Raw genomic sequence first — 18,477 nt, forward strand, 5'->3', positions numbered from 1 at the left:
ATCACTTAGGCAGAACACATTCACATAAAATTTTACCTGCCTTGCACAAAAAAAAAAATTCACCTGGGCAGTAAAATAAATTCTGAGCATTTTATTGCTCACCTGGCAAAAAGGGTTTCTAATGATGGGCAGGTGGATTTTTTTTAAACTTGGTTGTGGAGCAGGTGTGATGATTTTAGTAATTGAGAGGTAAAACCATTTGTTTCATACATTCAACAAATATTTACTGGGGTGCCTACTAACTACATCCTTGGCACTGTTAGAGGTGTTGGGGATTTAGTGGTGGATACAGGAGACATGACAGTCACTGAGTAAGTAGGTCCTGCTCCAGGACCTCATGAAAGGGAGATGGGGAAATTGTGGGAACTTGCCACAAATGGGCCTAGCGCAGACTAGAAGCCATCTGCCTTCTTCTGAAAAATGACATTAAAACTGAGGTCTGGGCCGAGCGCGGTGGCTCACGCCTGTAATCCCAGCACTTTGGGAGGCTGAGGCGGGCGGATCACAAGGTCAGGAGATCGAGACCATCCTGACTAACACGGTGAAACCCCGTCTCTACTAAAAATACAACAAAATTAGTATTGCGGGGCGCGGTGGCAGGCGCCTGTAGTCCCAGCTACTCGGGAGGCTGAGGCAGGAGAATGGCGTGAACCCAGGAGGCGGAGCTTGCAGTGAGCCGAGATCGTGCCACTGCACTCCAGCCTGGACGACAGAGCAAGACTCTGTCTGAAAAAAAAAAAAAAAACAGAAAACAAAAAACTGAGGTCTGAAAGAGGTTTTGACTTCTTTCTCTGAACTCAAAGGGGAAAAAGGAGTGTTTTGCATCAGTGGGATTTAACCTTTTTTGATATCATCTGTAAGAAGAAATACATCCTACCTTGCAACCTCATGTACAGGTATGGGCACAAATAGCTAAAATAAACATTTCACAAAACAAATGATACCTGCCCTTCTCAATGTGATGGAGTGTGATATATTTATTGAGCAGCAGCATAGGGTAGTGGCTAAGAACCTAAACTCTAAATTTAGATGTCCGGAGTTCAAATCCCAGCTGTATGCTCACCAGCCTTGTATGTGGGGCCAGTTAATTAACCTCTTTGTGTTTTACTTTTTTCAGTTGTGAAGTGTGGATAATAATGGTACCTGCCTCACAGGGTTGTTTTGAAGCTAATGGGAATTAATAGATACAAAGCATTTTAGAACTCCTCCTGGTACAAAGTAAGTACTTTGTGGGTATTAGCTGCTGCTGTTGATTCTAATATTCTGCAATTCATTTTTTTTTAAATGGTAAGTAAGTGCCACTAAATCAATTTCAGGTCTTCAGTGAGTTCCAAAACAAAATTTGAAAAACACCATTTAGATGGTGGAAATTCTCTCGGTTTGCGAGGGTGGGATGAGGAACCTGGAGGCACTGGAGAGGCAGGTGGCCTCTCATAAATGACTCTTGATATGGCTTGACTCTGCTCCTAAAGATAGTAGGTAGCCGTTCAAGAGAATAGCTTGATAAAGTTTACAGTGTTTAGAAAATTAAAAGATTCCTCTAACCACAGTGTGTAGAGTGAACCGAAGGGCTAGACCGGAGTGATGTCAGGAACTGTGAAGAAGCTTTTGTAAAAATTGTGGCCAGTGATGGAGGTAGCCGTAGGGACAGAGACATATAGATGTATTTCTCAGGTAGACTCTAGGGGACTTGCTTATTTGATTTGATGTTAAAAAAAAAAAAAAAAAGAAGAAAGAACAATAAGAAAGAATTGCCACAGTTTTAGCCTGGTCAGCTGGGTGGATAGTCACACACCGACTAGTAAATACTGCAGGAGGATCCTATTTGGAGGACATGTGACATGTTGTATCTCATAAGCCTGTGATATGTCTACCTGGAGGTAACCGGAGGGTGGAAGAGGGGGAAGGGCTGGCACTGTAGAGATTTGGAAATGAAAGACATGTCAGGTGGTGCTTGCAACCATGGCAGTGTGAGTGAACGAATGGTCTGGGAAGTGCATATAGAGGGAAGGAGTAATAGAAGGTGGCCAGAGAGAGTTCTAAGGCCCCTTTGAATATCACTGGAGCTCAGGGCAGGAGTGGGGCAGAGGAAGGAGCTGTTGGTAACTGAGAAGAAGCCACTGCAGAGAGAGGAGGAAAACCAAAAGATTGCAGTCACTAAGCCATTAAAGCAAGGATGTGTTTTTAATTAATTAGAATGATGTGGTCAACATTGTTCCTGCTGAGAGGTCAGAAAGTCTTCCTGGTCTTGGCTACATGGAGTGATTAGTCAGTAGGTGTCAACTGGACCTATTTTGAAGGGTTACTCAGCACTCTGTGATATACTTGAATATTTCTATATGATGCGAGTGTGGCTAGCATCCCTGATGCTAATGCTTGTTCAAGTTGAGAACATCGCACATCCCTGTTTTAAGAAGCAGAGCTTTTTTCGTGGCACTGTGATACAAACACAGGCACAAAACCTGTGCCAGATTTCCATAGTTTTTGAGCAATAGAAATGACGTTTTAGGTGACATTAGGTGAATCCTAATTGCAGATTCTCACAAAGGATTGTAGCTATTAGGATATAAGGAATTAATTAAGTGAGTAAATACTTAACAAATAAAAGTTGCAGGAAAAATAAATTTGGTGATTGATTTTGCTGCCTGTAGGATCACTTCTTACCCTCCGTGGTGAGAGACTGTCATTCACTGTCTCTGCCTTTCTCTTGTATGTTGGGAGTTGTCCTGCTGAACACGACCTTCCTAGAGGTATCTGTGGGTCAAGGATCTTCGTGGTATTAGCTACTCTAAATCAGCTGCCTAGTTCCAGTCTTCTCTCATGCTTACAGAACAAGAAAAGTACTTATAGTCAGTAAATTGTTTTGTCAAAGTCCAAGCTTTAAAATTGCCCTCAGCCCTACCATTTTTTTTTTTTTTAAAACACAAGGTCTTGCTCTGTCACCCAGGTTGGACAGGCTAGAGTGCAGTAGAGCAAGCACGGCTCACTGCAGCCTCCTGCCTCAGCCTCCCATGTAGCTGGGACCACAGGCATGCACATTCATTCATTCATTCATTCATTTATTTGTAGAGATGGTTTCTCACTTTGTTATCCAGGGTGGTCTTGAACTCCTGACCTTAAGTGATCCTCCCATCTCTGCCTCCCAGAGTGTTGGGATTACAGGTGTCAGCTACCATGCCTGGCCAAAATGACCTTTTTAGGAAGCTTTTCTTTTCCAATATTGTGACATTTAACCATTATAACACATAATCAGGAGCCCCCACTATGTACTTGCATACATTTCCGGACTGTGTTTTCCCAGGGTTTGTTTTTCCAAGATTCGTGAATGCTTCTATTCCCATGACTTCCAAAAAAATTGTAATATACTATGATTTGCAGATATCTTTGTTTTTCAGGGCGACAGTGTCCATCTTTCATGTCTATCCAAAGGGACATAAATTCCTTGGTATGTTCAAACTATTAATGCGAACTTTTTATTTGTACGTGCATTTTTAATTTGAGTCATTCTGTGTATTATGTACTCTTCGATTATTGCATTCAGAAACATTTTAACTGGAATTATTTCTGAAAGTATATTTACCAGAAAAGTGTAGACTTATATGTATTTCCCACTGTGACACAATTTTGATTTTCTTTTATATTTTCAGTAATAAAGTATTATGAACTAATTATTATTTTTAAAAAGGTAGACCATGTAACCAGTTAGCCATTGTTTGGTAATTTTGGTAATTAGATACCATTACAGTCTTTAAATGGGTTACCACTAAGATTTTATCTTTGTTAATTTTAATGAACAAACAGAAAAATTTATATAGCATTTTTCCTGTGGAACTCCTTTCTCAGAAGGTCCCACATTCAAATTAGTTTTATCCATGCAGGCCTTATTATCTTTTATTCTCAAAGTTCTATGCTTTACTCTTTGGCTACACTCCTGTCTATTTGACAGAATTTCTTTAAACATTATCTTGTAAGATGGACATTATCTGAGTCATAAAAGCAGAATTTTTATCCTGTTTCCATTTAGTCTGGTCAGCAAAGGAAAAGGACCTCTCCCTTTAGAAGTGTCTTCCACCGTTGTCTATACACACAGCTGGTGGACAGCCGTCTGATTAGAGAGAAAGCACTTATTAACAGCCAACATAATAGAAAGTGCATGAAGCCATCACCAACTGGAGAGTACCCAAATAGCATCAGAAACAATGAAGAGAAAATGAAAATCAGTTCTGACTCATGGATTGTTGTTTTCCTTTTGTTTTCAGTACTAACAGTCTTTGTCAGCTGGAATAGCAGCCTTGGCCTGAATATCTATTGGTGTTTATTTGCAGTTGTCTCAATTAGTTCTGCTCTTAGCCTTTTGGGAGGCACTGGGCTCCTCCTCGCACCCTGTTGGCCACTGTGGGTTGACTTTGAGGGTAACATCCTGACAAAATCAGTTGTTGGAACTATAAGACTGAACAAGTTAGGTATTGATCTGAAGATGGGAGCATTTCCAAAGATGTTACAAAGGATATATTCTTTTCTCTCACTGGGAAGCCAAATAGATGAAAGCAGACACTCCTTGCTTGCTTATCTCCGTGCCTTGATCTGTAAGAAATTGTCTTGGTTGTAGCACAGACTCAAGTACTTGTGGCTTAAACAAGCCAGAGTTTTATTTTCTCTCATTAAGTCTGGGGATTGGAAGTCCAAAGATCATATGGTTGCCGCAGTGTTGTCAGTGTCACCACCACCTTTTTATTCAACCATCCTTAATCTGTATTTTATTAATATTATCATTTTAAATTGTGGTGAAATATACCCAATATTTATCACCATAGCCATTTTTAAGCCGTTTAGTTCAGCAGGAGTAAGTGCACTCACATTGTTGTGCACCTCACTGCCACCATTAATTTCCAGAACGACTTTCATCTCGCAAAACTGAAACTCTGTACCCATCAGCCGCTATCTCCCCAGTTCCCTCTTCCCCTGCCCCTGGAAACCACCACTTTACTTTCTGTCTCTATGAGTTTGACTACTCGAGCTACCTCATATAAGCCGAATTGGTATTTATCTTCTTGCCGTTGATTGACTTCACTTAGTATAATGTCCTCAAGGTTCGTCTGTGTTGTAGTGTGTGTCAGGATTTCCTTCCTTTTGAAGCTGAGTCGTATTTTATTGTATGTATCTACGTCATTTTGTTTATCCATTCACACGTTGATGCACACTAGCTGTTGTAATAAGGCTGCTGTGAACGTGAGTGTCTTAACATGCGTTTTTATCCTCAGTGTCACCTCAGGGTTACAACTCTAGCTAAGTCAGCTTCTTTCTCCAGATCTTTTCCACAAGTGCCACTCATCGGTTTCTATGAACCAGAAATTAAGGATAACAATGATAATAAAATAGCTCATATTTATTTAGTGTTTTTACATGCCAACACACAGGGCTGAATAATTCATTTCGTCTTCACAATAAATTAGTGAGAATGGTTACATTTTACCAAAGAGGAAATTGAGATTTAAAGAGGTTAAATGAGTTGCCCCTCACAGCCAGTTCACAGCATAATGCTAGGAAGAAGCAGATCTGGAATTTGAACCCAGGATTCTGGCTCCAGAGGCCATGCTCTTAACTACTGTCTTTTATCTTCAGCTCCTGTTTTCAAGGGAAGCTGGGGAATGTAGTTTGATCCCAAATAGGTACATTTCCTCTCCCAGCCACATCAGGGTTTCAGTAGTAAGGAGAAAGAAGAGAATGGACGTTGGGTGAGCAGCTTGCAGCACCTGCCTCTCCAGCTCACTGCTCTGCTCTGAAGCCAGGTGGCTTCGGGCCTCTGAAAGTGCAGCTGCTTTGTAACTCTGGGCTGCTGTCCACCCTTACTTTATTGTGCTGGCCAAGACTAACCACCACTGGCCAGATCATTTTCATTTAACCAAAAAGACACACAATAGACCACAAATGATGGAAAATGCTACCACTGAAATGGTCACGGGCTTCCAAACTGAGGTAGACTAGAGTAGCTACCTGGAAATGGAGGAGGAGATCAATGTTTAGATACTCTTGTCAGGAAATAGCGTCTGTTACATATTCAGTGATGATTTCTGCCAGCAGTGTGCTACGTGTTTTAAAAAATGATTGCATTTTATCTTTGCTATTACTATTTTTTATACAGTAGTTTTATTATAATTTAATAGTGCCAGTTATCACACATGAAATACCCCATGTCTTTTTGATTTTAGAGTTAAGCTCTTATTTATTTACTTATTTTTTTTTTAGAGACAGGGTCTTGATTTGTCACTGAGACTGAAGTGCAGTGGCGTGATCATAACTCACCACAGCCTCAAACTCTTGGGCTCAAGCAATCTTCCCACCTAAGCCTCCCAAGTAACTAGGACGACAGGTGTGCGCCACTGTACCCGGCTAATTTTTGTATATTTTCTAGAGATGCAGTCTCACTGTGTTGTCAGGATGGTCTTGAACTTCTGGACTCAAGCATTCCTAAGTGCTGGAATTCCAGTTGTGAGCCACAATGCCCAGGCTGAGTGAGGCTGTTTATCATGGTGTTTTAATGTTGGTTGTACTGACCTTGGTGTCTTTTTAGTCTTGTAGGTCTTGTTTGTTGGTCAGTTGGTTTGTTTGTTTTTAAGAGATGGCTTTGCTCTTTGCCCGGGCTGTTCTCAAACTCATTTGACTTCAGCCTCCCAAGTAGCTGGGATTATAGGAACATGCCATGGTGCCTAGCTCTCTTGTGATTACTTTGAAAATATCCCCCAAAGTATTCTTGTTCTAGCATGTTAGATCTTGTCTTCTGGGACTTAGATGGAATGCTTTGATACTTTTATGTCTGATACTTTCAAGCCCATCCACCATCAGCATGTACTGATTGTTACTCTGTATTGAGAAATATCACATCATGCATTTTGGTAGATGTTTAAGAGTCCAGGTTACATTTCCCACATCCAAGTATTTTACAGTCCAGTTAAAGATTCTTACATAGTGATCTTTTAAAAGTTTATTTTAATAAATTTTAGTATAATAAATAATGAGTTGGTCAGGTATGAGCTCATGCTTGTAATCCAAGCACTTTGGGAGGCCGAGACAGGGAATGCTTGAGCCCAGGAGTTTGAGACCAGCCTGGGCAACATAGCAAGACCTTGTCTCTACAAAAAATTTAAAAATTAACTGGTTGTGGTGGTACATGCCTATAGTCCCAGCTACTCAGGAGGCTGAGGCAGCAGAATTCTTGAACCCAGGAGTTTGATGCTGCAGTGACCTATGATTGCACCACTGCACTCCAGCCTAGGCGACAGAGCAAGACCCTGTCTCTAGTCCAACGCGTTCTTTGTGCAAAGGCTGATAGTTGGGTCGTCAATAACTTATTTTAAAATGTAATATAGTTTACTTCATGAACTCTTAATGTGTAAATCTAAATGAAGAACCTAGTCATTGAAAGCAGTGGAGGTAAATCAGAGAGAGATGAGTATACTGTAGTAGAGAGAATTTGGGATTTAGACTTTCTAGCCTTCCCTGCCCAACCCAGCTAGCTCAGCCCCATCCTGCCCCACCGCCTCTGGCATTTAAACATATCAGCCTCAGTTTTCCTTCTTTCCACGTTCTTCACATTTAATTTTAAGAACTAAATGAAAGAATGGGTACGGAAGGCTTTTGAAATTTTAAGGCAGAGTACATCTGTCTGCTCTTGTTGTTCACTAAGTTCCTTTTCACAGGGTTTTCTGCCCTTAACTTAATTATTCCTGTATTATTTCCTCAATAGAGTCTCTGAACTCCTTTGCTAAAAAAAGATATATAGGTTATTTCTACCCTCTGGGATTTGTGTATATACTGTCCCCAGTGAAGTGAGTTTTGCTAATACGTCATGAGTATACACACTAGTTTAGACAAGATAGTTTCCACCTGCACCAGGGAAAAGCAACATGATGATATCCTGCAAAAGCAGCTCTGACTGGAGGAGACTCAGACAATGAGACTGAAGGCAATGATGAAGCATTGCCTTCAGTTCCAGGATGCCGTCTTGGATAAACAGGATCTGCTTCCCCCAGAACTGTACCCTTGCTTGTGATGGCCAGCGAGCCCGTCTAGGGACTGAGACCACACAGCAGGCAGTGCAGACGTGACAGTTCTGAGAAGATGGAAATGGGATGAGAGGAATTCCAGGCCAGTGCACAAATCAACAAGTTGTGTATTTGGACGCTTGTTGAACTATTTGGTCAAATAAGGAAGAATGTGGTGGTTTGACATTTGCCGAATTTCTTGTTCCCTTTTACATGAGCAGCATTCAGACTGGAGATGAGACAGCACATCTCCGTGTTCTGACCCCTTGCTGCTTCATCCCTGAACCCACCCCAGGATTTCAGATCCTACTTCCAGCTGGTTTCTTAACCACAGTTGAGTCATAAATAATATTTAGTGCTGTACATCCTGGTAGAGAGAAACCACAGCACAAAGAGTGAAGGATCTTTTCTGGAAGAGAATTGACATTTTTTGGTGTCTCACCATCATTTTCTGTATGTGTTTTTTAATTTTTAAGTTTTCGTGGAGGTGGGGTGTCACTATGTTGTCCATGCTGGTCTTGAACTCCTGTCCTATGGGATCCTCCCGCCCCTGTCTCCCAAAGTGCTGGTATTACAGGCGTGATCTACCATGCCGAGCTTTCTCTGTGTGTTAAACTCTCCAGGATGCAGGCATGCTGCACAGATGGTGACTTTAAGCAAATATGTGCCCTCTAGTCCCTTTTTCTTCAAAAGGGCATTGTGACACAGGTAGATGGCGGGTGTTTGCCTCTTGACTTGAACCTGCTCCGTCTGTGGGAGTCTTTTCTTTCCTGTTCTAAGAATTAGGTTTAGTCTCCAATTCTTAGCAGTTTGTCCACAGAGCCCTTTATTGGGCCTTAAAAACATGTCAGCTCCCTAATGTAGAATCTGAATATGCGAATTAACTTAAAGATAAAAAAAAAGAAAATCTGCACCTCTTAATTTACTCTGTAGAGAGCACTCACTAAGAAATGTGAATCAAAAGAAATTGTTTCCTGTAATCGACAGAAAAAAGTGCTGACGGACACCTTAACTTTACAGATAATGAGATCCTTAGGGAAGCTTTAATCTTTCAAAGTTTCCAGAAGCTATGCAAAGAGCCTGGGGCTCCCCCACCACCAATCCCAAAACTTTAATGATCACGTTATTTGTCTGTCTTTGTGACTTTAGTCTGCTCTATGAACATACAAGGGTAAGAAAATATTTGAGGGTGTTTCAGTTGCTGTAACGTATGTATGTGTATCACTTCCTATCAGTAGTTGAAACATAGAATTTGAATCACAATGCATATTTAATTGAGGGTGGATGTTTATAACTCAAAAAAAGATATCCTTACCTTGTGCGTGTGTTTGTACTACCTCATAAGCATTTACAACCTGGATAGCCATTTGATTAGCTAGGCAGATGGCAACCCGAATTATTATCTTTGTTACTGAATACCTCCTGTTGTTTGTCCTCCTAGAGAAAGGTGTGTAGTGAAATATCATTCCACCTTTTCCTTTTTCTTCCTTCAAGTGCCCTTTTAAATGGATGTGTTTTTGTGACATAGGTCTCATTAGCATTTCTTATGGGGACTGCCTTCAGGGCAGTACCACTTACTAAATTGTTCCCTTGCTTTAGGAAAAGGAAAACCATGGTAACCAGATGTAGGGTATGATTATTTGCCTCTGACCTGGCAAAGTGTTGGGTTTAACAAAAGAAGCTTAATAGAAATGTTCAAATTGACCCTTCTCATCACTTGGGCTGCTTAAAGCTCAATCAATCTCTCATTATTATCAGAGTTATTCGAGCAAAGGCAACAGTGATAGTATTTTTCATAATCACTCCTTGAGCCAAATGTAATTTGCAATTTGTAGTATTGTATTATGAAACAATAATGCATTAAAATGAACAGCGCAAGAATTAGGAGTATAGTCATAAAGAAAGGATCCACAGAAGGAGTAGTGTGAAAGGCACTCTCAAAATCATTTTACGTGGACATAACTGATTTCAATGCCAAATTAAGCATTTAGAAAAATCAGAATTCTGTGCTTTTACTATATTTAAAGTATATATATAGTATGTTTGTATATATTTTATAATAAAGTCCATTTAGTTGGGGGAAACAGAAATATAATTTGATTATTATTTGCATTTGGGTATTTGGGGTTATGGGGTTAGTGTGGTTTGATTACTTGGATGGGTATAATATGAAAAAAATCAAGTGCGTCAAGCAAAGGTGTATCTTTTGCAAAGAGGGAATATTTTGCCACAGAAATTATGTCTTCTTGTCTATGAGCTAGTTGATATCCCAAAAGCTTCAGCATCATAATTAAGATATGCTTTCACTCATCTTCTTTCATTTTACTAGAATGGCTTTAAGTATAGATTATATATATTATTTCAGTGATTTGTGTATTTATCTTGTGTTTTGAAGGATTACTGTGTTTTCTTTTCTCTTAAATCTTTATGTTTGAGTCCCACAGTTTTTTGTTTATTTGTTTGATTTTTAGATCTGTGGAGTTTGTGGTGGTTCTTGTAAAGTCAAAATTGATTTTGTGCTGGGTTCCCTTTGTCCCCCCTATTTCCAATTCCTCATCTATTGCATTAATATTTCCTTGTTCCATATGCTTCTGGGATTTCTGAAGTGTCAGGTTACGAGGCATATCAGTGCATCCTTGATTAGCTAACACAAGCTATGCTGGAGTAGGAGTGCACTTATAAGGACATTTAATGGTAGTCCTGAAAGGGATATGTTATTCATTAAGGTTGCATTGCACATTTAAAGGTTGTTCTAGCTTGGTTAAGTAGAAGCTGCTTTTTCTTAAAAAAAAAAAAAAATAATAATAAAGTTACCTCTTTTTCCCAAGATGCCAAGCAATACAAATTTATTTTATTAAATCTAATCAGATTGGCACTGATGAAAAGTACACAATCAAATAATTATTCTCAAGTTTGTGAATTTCCCTTTAAAGAGAACCTCTGCCAAACTCCACCAACTTAAAACAGCATCCTGTCTTACAAAAGCGCTATCAAGTTGTCATGTACCCTTTCTAAGGCTCCTCTCTCATCATTGTTGATTACCAAGATGCTTTTTTGCCTAAATAGGAGCTTTCTGCTTTTCATAATCAACCTCCTCTTCGCTGATTCATCCAGCATTGCCACAATCTACTGCTGAGCAAATCAGTACTCTTTCATGGTAGCGATTTCTTAAAATGACACTAAAATATGTAAGATCCTGTACAGGAAGGACATATTAGAAGTGACTTATTTTCTTTTTCCCATTTGTAAAATGGAGGCTGAGGTACAAAAAATGTGGCCAGAATCCATGAGCATGTCATTACAAATTGTAACTGCATGCAGTGAATTCCTTGTTATTTTACCCTCTGAATGGGTTTGGGCAGTTTGACGTGCTTCTGCTGTTGCCTGACAGTATTTGCATATGCCAGCACAGATGATTTTGACATTTGGAGTGTCACTGCATTTAGAAAGGTTGGCAGCATCCTGTGAATGGGTATGTGGGCAGTTTTTCTGATCCTTTGCAATGATTAGGAGCAGTTCCTGACCTTGCCTTCTCATCCCTGGCCTTCCGAGATAAGTTCTATTCAGGAACAATGTCCTTTGGACCTAATTTCCACCAGCAATGCAAGATTTACTCATTGATTGATGGTGGAGAGGGTAGCCTCGCTCTGTTGCCCAAGCTGGTCTCGAAACCCTGGCTTCAAGTGATCCTCCTGCCTTGGCCTCGCAAAGTGTTGGGATTACAGGCATGAGACAGTGCACCCAGTCCTATCTCATTTATTTAAACATAGATTTATTAACCAGCTACTTTCAGTGTGAGAGCACAGAGTCACTGTCTTTGGTTCCTAAAGTTTACGAGGTGTCTGGCTGTGGTAAAAAGTGTCTTGGGCATGAATTCTAGCTTTGCTGCTCACTCACTATATGACCTGACAAATCCTTCAAGCCCCTGTGCTTACTGAGGTTTCCCCTAAGCATTAGGATGATAACACCTGTCTTGCATGCTGGTTGTGGGAATCAATGAGATAAAAGCACATAATAAGAATTCAATAAATTCTAGCTAAGTGTAATAATCAAAAGAACATTCAACAAGTGCATAATTATGTCTCACTTAGGAATTACACAAAGTGAACTTCCTAGGTCTTGGAATTTCATTTTCTCTTAGGCGTATCCAAGTTCAGACCAATTGAGACCTTTTAAACTAGCTACAAGCTGAACTGAACCCTTGTCCTAGCTTGCAGTGGGATTTTTAATCTTCTTTGGTTTTCAGAAACATGTGGACATACATCTTCAGTGCATATGAACAAGAGTGTAGTAGGACAATCTACAAAGATATATGGCTAAATTTTTTTTCCTTTGAATAAAATCTAGAGCAATTGCCTATTAGGACTTTAAGCAAAAATAAGTTTGTTATTGTGTTAGAGACCAGGGTAATTGGTTGAGGGAAGTTAGTTCTGCACCAAGAATGTGGAAAAACTACAAGAATCAATTAAAAGTTTCCCAGAGAAACTTGGATCAAAAACCATTTAGGTGATGTATGACTCAGAGGAATAGAGGAATAATATGAAAAGTTCATGGGTTTGTTTTGATTTGAGTGAATAATGTGCTCTGGACTATGCAGAGAACTGGATTGAGACACAGGAATGACACAGGACAGGGTATGTGCTTTTGCTGTACAGCATCTTGAGGCCAGCTCATTGGGCAGCTGGTATCTCTCAAGGATCTTTAGGACAAATGACAGCATTACCACAGCTGGCCATGGTCAAAGACAGGTTATGCAATGGCTGTACAAACACATGGTCTTCAAAAAGAACAGGAAGGTTCCAGAAAGAAAAAATGAATTCCTGAAGAAAAGGACAGAATGGATCATGTGATAGTGCAAATATGTAGAAATGAGGGGCAGACACAAGGCAGAATACTGAACTAGTGACTATATTGACCACTCCAGGGCAGGAGTTGGGCATTTGCAGAGGATATGTGGCTTCTGGTAGCTGACATTGAACTCATATTAGATTCATTTTAAATTCTCTTCCCCAGCCAAGCAGTATCACATAAGCTACAAATTTCTTTGGGTAAATAGACATGCGGTGTAGCAAAGACTTCTTAGACATGAAGACCTGGGTAATTAGCAGTGAGAAATACCAGATTTCTAGGTGACATTTCAGTGGGGTGTTTTGAAGAAAACTTATTTGAAAGACTATCCCTAAACCTTACAAGATAATTGGTTCCGGATATTCTGTTCATCATTTTTAAATATGGCAGCAGATTTTTAAGACTTTTTCTAAAACTGTATCATGTTTCAAAGTATGGTATTAGGAAAAACACATTCATTACAAAATTAATTGTATTTATTTATCTCAGGGTGCTATGCATTATTACTCCACGTAATTTTTTTTCTTAAGACCTCTAATTTTGGTAGCAGCAGAAATATTACTATTTAAATAGTAAAATATTTCAGTAGTATTTATACTGCAGAGAGAATTATGTTACTTTGCTGAAACCCCAAATGATGGTTTTAATAGCAAGGAAACTCTTGCCAGTAGTTACTTTGCAATGACATTTATTTCATTATAAAAACAATAGAATTTGTTGCCATCCTTTGTTGTCATTTTGTTTGCTTTTTGCTTTCACCATTCATCCTCAAGTTCAGGTTTTGTCCATCATTGTTGACTGTAATGGTACATATGGCTGATCTGGCAGATAGCAGGATCTCATTTGTAACGCGTTATTGTAAAACCCATTTAGCAGATTAGTTTGAGATTACGTTAGCTGAATGAAGACATTGCTGTGTCCTTTATGAAGAAAGCCATACATTTAAGACGTGTTACAATCAATTCTGCTCTGAATAAGACAGGGTTCACTCACTGCATCTTTCTGTGAAGGAGTTTCTGGTGGAGTGTGGCATTTTTAAAAGTGTACCTTCACTCCTAATGCAGCACTACCTCTAAGCAACTAAGCAATTTTTATTTCTCTCAACTTTTTAAAGGTATTTTCTTTTTATTCCTCTACTTTTATTATTATTATTATTATTATTATTATTATTATTATTATTAAGATCTGGCCAGATTCAGTGGCTCACGCCTGTAGTCCCAGCACTTTGGGAGTCTGGCGCGGGTGGATCGCTTGAGGCCAGGAGTTTGAGACCAGCCTGGCCAACATGGGGAAACCCCGCCTCTACTAAAAATGCAAAAATTAGCCAGGTGTGGTGGCGCATGACTGTAGTCCTAGCTCCTTGGGAGGCTGAGGCAGGAGAATCACTTGAACCTGGGAGGCGGAGGTTGCAGTGAGCTGAGATCATGCCGCTGCACTCTAGCCTGGGCAACAGAGCAAGCCTATGTTCCCCCCACCACCAAAAAAAAAAAAAAAAAAGACCCGCAGGGACAATATGGGAAACCCCATCTCTACCAACAGAAATACAAAAATTAGCTGAGCATGGTAGGTACCATGCACCTGTGGTCCCAGCTACTCTGGAGGCTGAGATGGGAAGAAGCCATGAGCCCAGGAGGTTGCAATGAGCTGAGATTGGATTGCACCACTGCACTCCAGCGTGGGTGACAGAGTGAGACCCTATCTCCAAAAAAGAAGGTCATTCTTCTATGTTAATATGACTTAAGGCATGACTAGCAAATTCTTCCTGAGGTACCAGTGTAGGTGGCCACTTTACCTTTCAGCCTGACACCTGCTGGGTAGTAAAGTTTTCTCTTTGAACATTTGTGTGAGTCAGAGCAGATTGCAAAACTCTGATTCTATGCTAAGAATGGGTTTGGTTGTGGAGAAACCATTAGCACAGTATTTCTTCAGCTATGCTGTTTCTTGGAAGGTGGCTCATCTGACATTCATCCATGGCTTTTAAAAGATAACATAGAAATAATTGATATCTTCCAGGTTTTTGAGCATTTTGCTATTAAGTGGTTGTCTTCATAGGTTGATTGCCGATTTCAGCTGTGAAACTGTCTTTGCGAGTATATGTCTAGGTGAAATTTTTCAATGACTGCCTCCCCTTTTCAGGAATTAAGCAACTATAAATTAGGAAGTGCAGTAATATTGGCTATTAGGGTGAATATGGGTATAGATACTTTTTTTTCTTTTTTACATTTTAGAATGGCCAGTGTATTTTGTATTTACAGTTGATTTCATTTGTCAAAAAATTACAGCTGTGAGTGATCCATTTTTGCCCCAATTATAAAATAATATGCTGTGATTTTATAGTATACCTTAAAGAAATCACATAATTTATTAGCTAAAGCAATTACTAAAAGAAATGTCCAATTCCGACCTATGAACATTTTACCTATGGTTTCTTTAATTTTCATACATTAATCTTGAATCTATATTCTTTTTTTGAGACAAGGTCTTACTCTGTCACCCAGGCTGGAGTGCAGTGGCGCAATCATGGATCACTGCAGCCTCCACCTCCCGGGCTCAAGCAGTCCTTACACCTCAGCCCCTTGAGTAGCTGAAACTACAGGCGTGCACCACCACGCCCAGCTAATTTTTGTATTGTTAGTAGAGACGGGGTTTCATCATGTTGTCCAGGCTGGTCTTGAACTCCTGACCTTAAGTGATCTGTTCACCTCAACCTCCCAAAATGCTGGGATTATAGGCATGAGCCACTGCACCCAGGCAAATCTGTACTCTTAAAAAAGGAAAGTGTGTTATAACAGTTTGGTAATACATTTACAAATAATAAAATAGTTATTCCAGTGATTAGAGGGTGGTCTAGGAAACTAATTAATATTTTGATACCAAACACAGTGGGAAAATATACAATCCTTAAGTATGAATCAGGAATCTAGTCTTTAAAATATGTCACATGTACTTAAGAGAAAAAGATGAAGGTTGATTGACTGAGTTCATATATATATATGAGATTACGTGGGCAAACTGAAACCTTCTTTACAATGTAGGACCAATACCATTTTCTACAAAGATTTTAACATAGCGAATTAACTCAACATTAGGTTTTGGCTGAAAATATCTAAACTGTTTTAAAACATGCGCAATCAACTGATGTAAATCTTTCCTCACCATTACTAACTTAAGGAGCATATGTACACTATTTCTTAAAGACTAAACTGTACCTTTTGGTACAGATAGAGAATAGATTGTTCTCTGTGTCACTGCATGGTGTTTCTCAATTATGGTGCAGAGTTGTATTTCTGTCATGTGGGATGTAGGAATGTGAACCAGCACAGTGTCTTAAAAATCAGTAAGTCAACGTGGCAACATTGTATCATTTGAAAGATTTATGAACAGAAACACTAAATGGTTAAAATTATTTACCTTCGGAATACCTCATTATAAGTAAAATGATGTACTAAAATTTGAACTTACACTTTTCTGGAAGTTAGGATTTGTACATTTCATACTTTGAGATGCCTCAGTGTTGCAGAACTTCCAGGACGAAGTGAATGCCCTGGATTTAAATGCTGTCTGCTGACACCCAGATTAATCCATCCAGCCCTGAGCTGTCCCTTGAATTTTTGCTATTATGACATCTTCACCCCCAAGTCCTCCAAACCTTTTCCTTCCCTGGCCCTGAATATCTTGCTGGAAGGTAACTCCTTTCTTCCAGTTGCTTGGCTAAAACCCTGGAATCATCAGTGACTCTTTCCCTAACGTCCATGACCTCCCCATCAGCAAATTTTATTGGTGCTGCTGTCAAAATATGTCCAGAAACTAAGCACTTCTCTCACTCTCCTCCACTACCAGCCGGTTCATCACCATAGCCTCCTGACCATTCTCCCTGGTTTCAGCTTTTCACCTGCAGTTCTTCACGCTGCATCCAGGGTTGTTAAAATGTCACCAGTGCTGCTCCTCTGTTCCAAATCCTTCAGTGGCTTTTCATGTCATCTCAGTAAAATCCAAAATCCACGTAGTCTGGCCCCTGATGCTGCTCTTCTTCATTTCCTGCCGCCTTCTCTTTTTCTCTCCCATTCTAGCCCTATCACTGCCCTTGCCATTCCTCAAAGACACTCAGCCTCCCTGTGTCTCAGGGCCTTGGTACTTGCCTGCTCCTCTGCCTTGCTGACTCATGCCAGTGTGGCTGGCTCCCTCTAGTTCTGATCTCTGCTCACATGTCGACTTAGGAGAGAGGCCATCCGCCTCCCCATCACTCCTGGTCTCCTTACTCTGCTTTGCTTTCCCCCTTAGCACTGTGCACTCTGATGTGTTATATGCTAATTCGTTACCTGAGTATAAGCAGTAGAAGCTCTATGGCAGTTGAAATGACCTAATGTGCTCTGTTTACCGTTTATAGCCTGGGTGTCCCAAATAAGCCCTGACTGCATGGTAGATGCTCAATACATTTTTGTCTGATGAATGAGTGTGAAGTTTTAGATGTTGACTTCTCCTGAGATCTATCAGTTTTTAATATTTTTTCATTTATTCATTCATTCTGTAAAGCCCATCATTATGCATAATTCTGAGGCATTATTGATATATTGACAAAAATAGTGCAAAGTCTTTTATTTTTAATGTTTTGTATTTATTTGTTTTAAATGCATAGCATGTATTTTATACCTTGTGAAATGTGGTCAGATTCTGGATTTCAGTTCTGGAGAATTTTCTTTTTCTTTTTTGTAATTGCAGTGATCAAAAATTTAATTTTAAGGATAGATTTGCTTTATAAAGTTAATTTACAGCCAGTTTTTGATTACTGTATAATAATATATGTAATTTTTAAAGTAGTGGTGGTGGTGTTTTACCTTTTTTCTGTTTTAACATTTTAAGAATACTTTCTTTTCCATATTTAGAGACCCCTTTCAAACATAGTGTTACTTTAATCAACATATAAGGTATGCCCACATATACTTTAATTCATATGTAGACAAGTATTGGAAATCAGATTTGTATTAATAAAAAAACGATGCTATCAACCAAGCCATTAATAGAAATAATTTTTTCTCTTTTATGTTAACTTTGGGACCCTTTCCTCCTCTCTGTTTCTTTCTTTCTTTTTTTTTTGAAACAGGGTCTCCCTCTTTTTCCCAGGCTGGAGCACAGTGGCGCAATCACGGTTCACACAGCTTGAAACTCCCAGGCTCAAGCGATCCTTCTGCCTCAGCCTCTGGAGTAGCTGGGATTACAGGTGCACACCACCACACCTGGCTGGTTGTTTTGATATTTAGTAGAGACGAGGTCTCGCTATGTTGCCCAGGCTGGTCTTGAACTCCTGAGCTCAAGCAGTCCTTCTGCCTCAGTCTCCCAAAGCCTCAGCCTCCCAAAGTGCTAGGATTACAGGCGTGAACCACTGGGCCTGACCCTCTTTTTTGATATGAAATTGTCACAGTAAGCCAGATTGCTATTATTCTTCAGAAAGAAATACTCAATATACTTTAATTATTTCTGAATGCTTAGTTGTGTGACTGTCTATAAAATATTTCTTTTTTGAAACATCTGGTGACCAGTGCATTACAGATGAAGATTGCTTATGGATATAGAGTGCATGCATTCCAGG

At 39.7% G+C, this 18,477-nt stretch overlaps 1 protein-coding gene across 5 annotated transcripts in view; it reads left to right on the forward strand.

Annotated features, from left to right (window-relative positions):
• The window catches only part of PARD3 (par-3 family cell polarity regulator), a 705,675-nt gene that overhangs the window by 512,979 nt on the left and 174,219 nt on the right, over positions 1-18,477 (forward strand). The window lies entirely within an intron of this gene.

Source organism: Nomascus leucogenys, chromosome 18, assembly GCF_006542625.1.
Source record: "Nomascus leucogenys isolate Asia chromosome 18, Asia_NLE_v1, whole genome shotgun sequence".
Lineage (NCBI taxonomy): Eukaryota > Metazoa > Chordata > Mammalia > Primates > Hylobatidae > Nomascus > Nomascus leucogenys.